This window comes from Zea mays, chromosome 4 (genome assembly GCF_902167145.1).
Source record: "Zea mays cultivar B73 chromosome 4, Zm-B73-REFERENCE-NAM-5.0, whole genome shotgun sequence".
Taxonomy (NCBI): domain Eukaryota; kingdom Viridiplantae; phylum Streptophyta; class Magnoliopsida; order Poales; family Poaceae; genus Zea; species Zea mays.
In genome coordinates this window covers 159,532,724-159,541,673 of record NC_050099.1, presented here as the reverse complement: position 1 = coordinate 159,541,673, position 8,950 = coordinate 159,532,724, and the positions used below count along the sequence as shown (strand labels likewise).

The following is an 8,950-nucleotide window of genomic DNA, read 5'->3' as shown; positions in this document are numbered from 1 at the left end:
GACGTCGTCGATTCCGCCACCGGCGGGCGGGCTGTCGGCCGCCATTGTCGCTGTCGCACGGCGGGGGAAGGAGTATCATGTCGTAGCTGCCGTCGAGGGACATGAACTCAAGACTCCCGAAACGGAGCACCGTCCCGGGCCGGAAAGGTTGCTGGAGACTGCCCATCTGGAGCTTGACGGGAAGCTGTTCGTCAACACGCAGCAGGCCCCTACCTGGCGCGCCAACTATCGGCGTTTCGAAACCCGGGGGTCCCTAGACCGACGAGTAAATTGTCGCCACGTGCCCCAGCCCAGATGGGTCGGCGCGAGACGGAGCGCGAAGGGGGGAGGCAGCCGGAGGGAGACGGGCGTGAGAGGTGGAATCCCGCGGCCTTCGTGTTCGTCCCGCGCCCAGGTCGGGTGCGCTTGCAGTAGGGGGTTACAAGCGTCCACGCGGGAGGGAGCGAGCGGTCTCACGTGAGCGTCGTCCCGTCCTTCCCCGCGCGGCCAACCCTTTGTAAGAGGGCCCTGGTCCTTCCTTTTATAGGCGCAAGGAGAGGATCCAGGTGTACAATGGGGGGTGTAGCAGTGTGCTAACGTGTCTAGCGGAGGAGAGCTAGCGCCCTAAGTACATGCCATCGTGGCAGCCGGAGAGGTTTTGGCACCCGGTTCGTGTGGTGTCGTGGCCGTCGGAGGAGCGCTGGAGCCTAGCGGAAGGACAGCTGTCGGGGCTGTCGAGTCCTTGCTGACGTCCTCTTGCTTCCGTAAGGGGGCTGAGAGCCGCCGTCATCATAGGGCGTGCGGGGCGCCATCATTACTTGTCTGGCGGAGCGAGCCAGACGGGACACCGGTCTTGTTCCCCGTAGCCTGAGTCAGACGGTAGGGTAATGATGGCGCCTCCTGTTGACGTGGTCGGTCCGTGCCCTGGGTTGGGCGATGTGGAGGCTCCTCCGAGGTCGAGGTCGAGTCTGTCTTTCGAGGCCGAGGTCGAGTCCGAGCCCCCGGGTCGGGCGAGGCGGAGACCGTCGGCTGAGGCCAGGGCTGAGTCCGAGCCCTGGGGTCGTTCGTCGTCTTCCGGGGCTGAGCCCGAGTCCGAGCCCTGGGGTCGGGCGGAGCGGAGTTCGCCGTCTTCCGGGGCTGAGCCAGAGTCCGAGCCATGGGGTCGGGCGAAGCGGAGTTTCCCATGGCGCCTAGGGCCAGGCTTGGCCGCTGTCAGCCTCACTCTGTCGAGTGGCACAACAGTCAGAGCGGCGCAGGCGGCGCTGTCCTTTTGTCAGACCGGTCAGTGGAGCGGCGAAGTGACTGCGGTCACTTCGGCTCTGTCGACTGGAGGGCGTGCATCAGGATAAAGGTGTCAGGCCACCTTTGCATTAAATGCCCCTACGATTTGGTCGGTTGGCGTGGCGATTTGGCCAAGGTTGCTTCTTGGTGAAGACTGGGCTTGGGCGAGCCGAAGGTGTGTCCGTTGCTGGAGGGGGGCCTCGGGCGAGACGTAGATCCTCCGGGGTCGGCTGCCCTTGCCCGAGGCTGGGCTCGGGCGAGGCGTGATCGCGTCCCTCGAATGGACCGATCCTTGACTTAGTCGCACCCATCAGGCCTTTGCAGCTTTGTGCTGATTGGGGTTACCAGCTGAGATTTAGGAGCCTTGAGGGTACCCCTAATTATGGTCCCCGACAGTACCGGACAGTCCGATGGGACACTGAATATGTCTGGTGACCCTCCCGACCGTTGCCGTGCTAACGTGGCTAGCAATGATCTCGCGACGGACCATTGGCGCGAGTGAACAGTCGTTGCTCGCTGGGCGCATCAGACATGTCCGTGCACACCGAACTGTCGATGATTTTTAGCCAACAAGCCCCGATGTTTTCCTGAGAGGGGCCAGTTTGGGCCAGCCGACTAGGCCAGCACCGGACATGTCCGATGAACAAAGGACTGTCCCATGGTGCCGAGTATGGCCCAACTTCTCTTTTGTGGCAAACTTGTTTGTTTCTTTTTGGCTCAACTTGGGGAGTTCCCTATCACTTAGATGAACATAGTTAGCAACTAAGTCAATTGAGAATCATACATTTATTACTGTGATCCATAATAGTTAGCAGTGCACGGAACGTAGCATAAAGTAAGTGCAACTTATTTAAACACTTAAACTTCATGTTTTTTTGTTTTTGCCCAAGGTTGCACTTTTTGATCTTTTAATCAACTCATTTGTACTTTGCATCTTCAATCTGCTCGATTAGAACCTGTGCTCATGCTCATACCAAGATGGTTAGTTCATAGTGATGTGTTGAGTAGTTAATCACCAAACCACTTAGAAATAGCCCAAATACACATTTCACTTTCACTTTGCATAAGTGAGTTGGCGAAAAAAAAAACATAACGAGTCTTGCCATTAGCACCCAAATTTACCACGTTTTCACATATAAGAACACACACATATGTTAGGATGTGTTTGGGAAAAGAGATAGCCCCTTCAATCTACTCCAATTTTCTTACACGTCCGCGAATGCTAAATCCTCGTGGAAGGAGTTTATTGTTATTATGATTCTCGTAAACAGTGACTTCTCTATATAGTGACTTCTCTGTAATAGTACTGACAAAATGGCCTTCTACATAATAATACTTACAAGTTAAGAAATTATCTAAAATGTTATCTCACTCGATCGTATTTCATCAATTTATATTTTGTTTTCTTATTTTCTATTATTTGAAGGATACTTTTACCTGGTATTGTGCGAAGAGCAGGGCTTCCTCTTCGCCGGCAGCCTCGCCGGGGGAGCGGACAGGCACAGCCTCGGGTATAAGCTAGCTTGAAATATATGGCCGTTTTGGAGAAGTTTCACACTTATGAATATTATTATAGAAAACCCCATTTTATAAGTATTATTGTAGAGAAACCACTACTTACGGGTATTACAATAGCAATAAACTCCCGTGGAAGAGAGCAGCTGGGCCTAGGGGACGCGGGAGAACGCCGGGGAGGAGAGCAGCAAGTCAGACGACTGCCTCCCCATAGATCTGCACCAGGAATTTGCAACTTCCACCCCACAGATATCTGCAGTCCCACCAATGGATGGATACCGCAGTAGATGTTCGCATATTTAACAGCTTGGCCATGCCGGCACGGCGCCGCGCCTTGCCGAGCCGAGCGCCATCGTCGTCAACCTGAGTCGCAGGCTCGCAGCTGATGGGGGCCGTCGCTAACCGGTGGAAGCGATGAGCACAAGCTCCTAGCCTGAGGTAGCTCTGCAGCGCATGGTGCTGCTGGATGTGCGTTCCCGGTTCATCACATCGGCGCGTCGTAGGAGGTGGGGTTGCACGCGGAATGGTCCGCTGCTCTGGAGATGGCAACCTCAACGAGGAAGAAGACAGATAGCGATGAGCAGCGGGAGCACCAACGTACATGGCTGATTGCACTTTTGAACACCTTGATAGCTACGGCGCCCCAAATCTTGTGCTCCCCAAATTCCGAGCATTTCTCTGAGAGGGCATGTGCCCAAATTATGAGACCGGGACCGAAAAAAGGTGTGTCTCTGCAGCTGTTCAATCTTGGCCATGTCCATAATGAATTGATTCCCATGCATGGCGTCCTGATCATCGCAATTCGCACTACTCTATGCTGACTATGCATGCTCGACACGAAAGGAACGTACATGCAAAGGTAGGAGAGTACACACTACACACTAGACATGTAGACCAGACCAGCGCATCTCCATGCATCACTTGGCATTTGAGAGAACCTGAGTACCTGACTGAACTGAAGTACTAAACAATAACATGATCTGAGCAAAAGGTGTCAGCTAGGTAGATGCCTCGATCCTAGACACTTTTAATTTGATCCTTTTGCTTTAGAGTCTTTCTGTTGCTAATTAATTTGAGCTGCAATCTTATTGTTTTTCCAAAAAAAAAATCATTACCACAGTAGCAACGAAATTACAAATTGTTGGTGATATCATTAACCATAGTGCATTTCAGCTGCAAACTAACTTCACCGCGATGGTAGGCAGGCACATCGTTGGACACCAGTCTAGGATCAAAAGAGTTATGGTACTGTTTGGTTCACGGAATGTAACGTAAATAGTAACGGTAATGATTCACGCTCGAGTACCAGCAGTAATAAATTTAAATAGGTTGCTATCAGTTTCTAATGTGATATCCGGTTCTTAGTAACCAGGTTCCCAGATCGATGGGATCGAGGAACGTGGTACGCGGTACGCTACTAAAACTAGGATTTAACACTACTGGAACGAGATAGTTCCCATGTTCGCGGAACAAACGTTCCCGGAACGTGGCTAAGTTCCCAGTTCCCGGTTACTAAGATCCGGTTCTAGTTAGATTTAAACAAATATGGTTTAATATTATCATTTACTCATCACATTACAAATATGTGAATCAAACAACGCCTATGTTGTGGAAACCCTAATAAGAGAACATAGGTTATCGTGTGGTATATTCTACACAGGATAGAAAACACATCAGCAGCCTATTCAGGCTATTCAGGTACAGATACTGGAAAACAAGAACGGAAATATACGATCGAGGAGTTTTTTTTCGTTCTTGCGTCCATGAACTCATAATCCAGATAGTGAACAAGAGGACATGACTTTCATAAACATATTCAACAGAATATTGAATGTAACATAAGGCCGTCGACATATGCAGCTGCCATATTCCAAAGGTTAGGTTCCATATGCTAGTAGGGTGCATAAACCGTATTAACCTCAGAAAGTTCGTCCTAGCTTGAGGCTCCAGGCTTGGCCCGGCTTGATCAACTTCTATGATGTTTGGATGGGAGTTACACGGAGGCGAGGTAAACATCGGAACAATTTTTTGTGGTATCGTGGTCCAAAAAAATCGAGTGGACGGTGTCACCATCGTCTTATCCCATTTTAACCTCAAACCAAACACATCCTTAGTGTTTTTTTTGTAGCGTCGTGGTCCAAAAAAATCAAGTAGACGATGTTGTCCCGTTTTATCCTACTTTAAACTCAAACCAAACACAGCCTCTACTAAGAATGTGTTTCGTTGGATGTACAAGGAGGATAGAAGGGGACGGCCATAATTTCTATAGTATTTGGATGAGAGTCACGTGAGGACGAGGTACACACCGGAATATTTTTTTTGGCGACGTGATCCAAAAAATCGAAGGAACAATGTGTCCACTACCTCATCCTACTTTGTCCTCGAACCAAACATATCCTCTTGAGTGAACAGCATGTATAACGAAAACACAAGCCTAACTTGGTATATTATTTAGTTATTTTCATACTGAAATCTACCGTGCACGGCAGTTCATCAGGCCTAGACTCAACCTAAAGCCAATCCAAAATGATCCGTATGACGTTTGTGGGTAAGATCTTTCAGCCTTTTTTCAACCCAAACTGAAATATGCTCAGGTATAATATACCCCCTCTCAGGCTCTCAGCACATACTGTATACTCCTACTTACAATAATATTGACAATAATGCACCAAAATCCTGAAGCCAATCTATCCCCAATATGAACATAGAATATTGATGGATCAACATCATATGAGCAATATAATGTGCATATTAATGAAATTTCAGGGCACAAAAACATGACGAGACAAGAAAAAGTATCAATAAAAACCCGAAATCTTGTTTAAAATTTTACTTGAAGGTTTCACTCGATTGACAGAATACATGCATTTTTATAATCAAAACATTCAAGTGGATGTCAATTTATTTTAAAAACAAGGAGTGGCAGGCAATCCTCTAACCCACTTATCTATCTCTCATCATATGCCAGTAATTAATATCAATAATGCATTGAAGAGGCAAAGATGAGCCCAATAAAAAAATATCATCATACTATTGTACGTATTCACATCCATTTTAGAGATAAATAGGTCATCTAAAAATAGCCACAGCTCTATCTTCACCGAAGAAGTCATAAATTTAGGGTCCTTGCCACCCACATCCTCCCCTAGTGTAAAACAACTCCGGATCATCTAAAATTTCGGTGCTAAAACCATTTTCTACGGTGCCATTTGGACATTTGGTACGACTTGGAGCCGGAGCTAGAGCCACCTAGCCATATCAAGGAGGTCCTATGAACTGTTAGGAGTAGGACACTTGTAATTGTAAGTGCACTGTCTCAGGGAAAAAAATTAACGAGCCAGCATGACCACAAACGAATATGGTAGCTTGAATGAAACGTAGTGTTATTTTCTATTATATTTGGAGAGGTAGCATTAGTGTTTTTTTTTAAAATACTACTCGCTTTGTTTTAAATTATAAACTATTTTAGAATTTCAGGTATATAACTTTTTTATATACACTTAGATATACTATGACATAGATACATGGTAATAGCTATACATAACAACAACAAGAGCCAGAACAATTTATAAGTTATTACAGAGGGTAATAAATTGCATTGGGAGTCGAGTTGGAATGTATCCACATCCACAAGATCCAGGAGTATATAGTAAAAGGTACATGTATCTATAAGAGAGAGCAATAATTTATAATTTAGAACAAGGGATTAAGATAAATAGAAGAGTTAGAATCTATCCACACACCTACAAGAGCCTGAACCGCTTTATAACTTGAAACTAAAGAGTAGCAGGTTGATAGTAGATCGAATCAGAAGGTATATCCACAATAAAACATTTGGTCAAACTGAAGTAGTAGCATATTGATAGTAGAATTAGAACGTACAGCCACACTCAAACATTTTGTCAAAATCTCAAATATGTATCATTAGAAGGAGTCAAACAATATCAACTTAGATTGGATATGTGTAAAATGTAGCAATATTTATATGCAACAAGTATTCTTAGACTAAACATTAAATATATTTTCATAATAAGAATATTTAAATGCTTGCATTTTTCTATAAATCTAATCAGATTTAACCTAATCAAAAGTTAGAATTTTTTTTGACTCCACGCGAAACGAGATTTATATTTATTTTGGAACCGATAGAGAAAGCGATAGCAATTTTTATGGTTGTAACAACGACTAGACTGTATTATGGTTGCAAGTTTTTAGGTGAATCGCTGAAGCTATGAGATCGAGCAGATCCTCTGCAGAGGATCTCGTTGGGTGGAAGGGAGAGGAGGAGCAGGCTTTGGACTGCCATACTACTGCTAGTTCCTCAGGCAAATACAAACAAAATTCCCAATCGGTCACAGACGCTACAGCTGGCGCTGGGCCTCAGCCCTCAGGCAGGAGGTCTGCGGGTGAAATCATGAAGGGCACGAAACCTGTGCAGTGCAACTTGAGCTCATGCATTGACACCAAAATCTATCGGAACAAGCAAAAAAAAAAAAGAGCAGAAGCACACGGGGGCTATGGGAAAATGACAAGCTAAGGAAAAAAAGAATGGCACATCTCATCATGACCATCACCAGTCACTGGCACAAAACCCTAGCTATATTTACTAGTAAGTACTATGCAAAACATATTCGAGCAGTATTCAAGTGTATAGTTGTGCAAGGATTGAAACAGCTGTTTACTTGTATATATCTTCTTTCTTCTCATCCCTGGCCCCTGGCGTCATGGTCAGATATTGCAGACGACTCCCTTAGTCCCTTCAAAGATTCAGGAACAGGTCTGCATCTGCATGCGAAGATAGAAAGAAGAAAGCATGAACTGCGGGGTTAGACCTCCGAAGAAGAACTTGGCTGCCTGCGCGCGCAAAAGAAGGCAAAAATAGTGGATCCGGAAGAAGGGAGGAGGGGAGAACTATCTCTTCCATCCCCAGAAGCAGAAGGCCAAAACCATGGTCGGCTGCCTCAGAGCAGCAGACTAGATTAGGCTTATTGGAATAGAACGGATCAGATAACGTACCATATGTAGCTAAGAGCCTAAGAAAACAAGCTAGAACCGGCCGGCCGGGCACGCCTCGATCGACATCAATCAAACAAACAGGCCCATCAAATGAACACACGCAAGAAAAGGCAGCAAAACGAAGGCGTTTCCGGCACAGGTGATGATCAAATCTAACGTAGCTCTTACTTATGTCATGCGGGCTTTACAAAGGGAGGCCTACGCAGCTCCATTGGCAGTATGCCCACCTCCAAACAAACAAAAAAAGCAAACTTTCTGCAAGATCGTCAAGAAGGGAGGTGGACAGAATGCCAAGGAACTCTCAGTAAGCGCCACCCTTTGATAAGCGCACATGGCCGCCACTACTAGTTCCTTTGCTTGCTCCGAGCGATCCACTCACAGACCACAGCTGCTGCGGCTCTTGCTGCACTGTAATGTATGTGCTGCTTTACGGGGCGCGCTATTTATAGAGGGAGTGGAGCTAGGGTTGCGGCTTTTGTGGGATTCCATGGAGGGGGGAGAGGGATGAGGGATGGGCATGCAGATCAGATGGATGGGAATTGTGCTTTTCTTGGTCTCCGTGTGTGAGATCTGAAGGATTCGATATGAGACGATGGCTTCAAGCAGATCTACCTGTTTCTCTCTCCCCATGCCTATAGATCTACTAGTGGAGGTGCTACTTCTGCGCTCCTCTCTTCTCCACCTTGATTCTCTAGCCAAAAGGAGGTAAAAATCATGGTCCTTTTGGGAGATGGAGTTCAGTATGAATATAAAATACCCTCTACGTACTCCCTGCAATAATTCTCAGGTTAACACAGCGCAAAAGACGCATGTACTTTTACACTTTTTTTATTTTTCACAAATAATTGCACATGTAAATTCTATGCGTTATTGAGTTTTATAAATCTATATCTAGCACATATTTTTAGGATACCTATTTTATATTCATAAACTGCTGGTCTAGCTGACCTGAAGCAGTTATTTATGAGTTACGAAGCTACCATATCTTTATATGGTGTCAATTCAACAGTCATTAGCTGTGGGCATTCGGGTTAGCTCGAAAATTCGGGTCGGGTTTTTCGGGCTTTTAAAATTTCGAGTATCTAGAAACTATACCCGAAAACAGGTTTACTAGACTCTATACCCATTATTTTGGGTATCCGAAAATTTTGGTTTCGAG

At 46.1% G+C, this 8,950-nt stretch overlaps 1 long non-coding RNA gene and 1 other non-coding gene across 2 annotated transcripts; both read right to left on the bottom strand.

The window, feature by feature from the left end:
- Nucleotides 1-7,317: 7,317 nt before the first annotated feature.
- Nucleotides 7,318-8,455, bottom strand: LOC115032945 (MIR394bHG). The gene has a single exon (NR_163713.1). It is a non-coding gene; the product is annotated as an MIR394bHG (long non-coding RNA).
- On the bottom strand, nucleotides 7,984-8,105 carry MIR394b (microRNA MIR394b). Its single transcript, NR_121055.1, has one exon. It is a non-coding gene; the product is annotated as a microRNA MIR394b (primary transcript).
- Nucleotides 8,456-8,950: the final 495 nt, after the last annotated feature.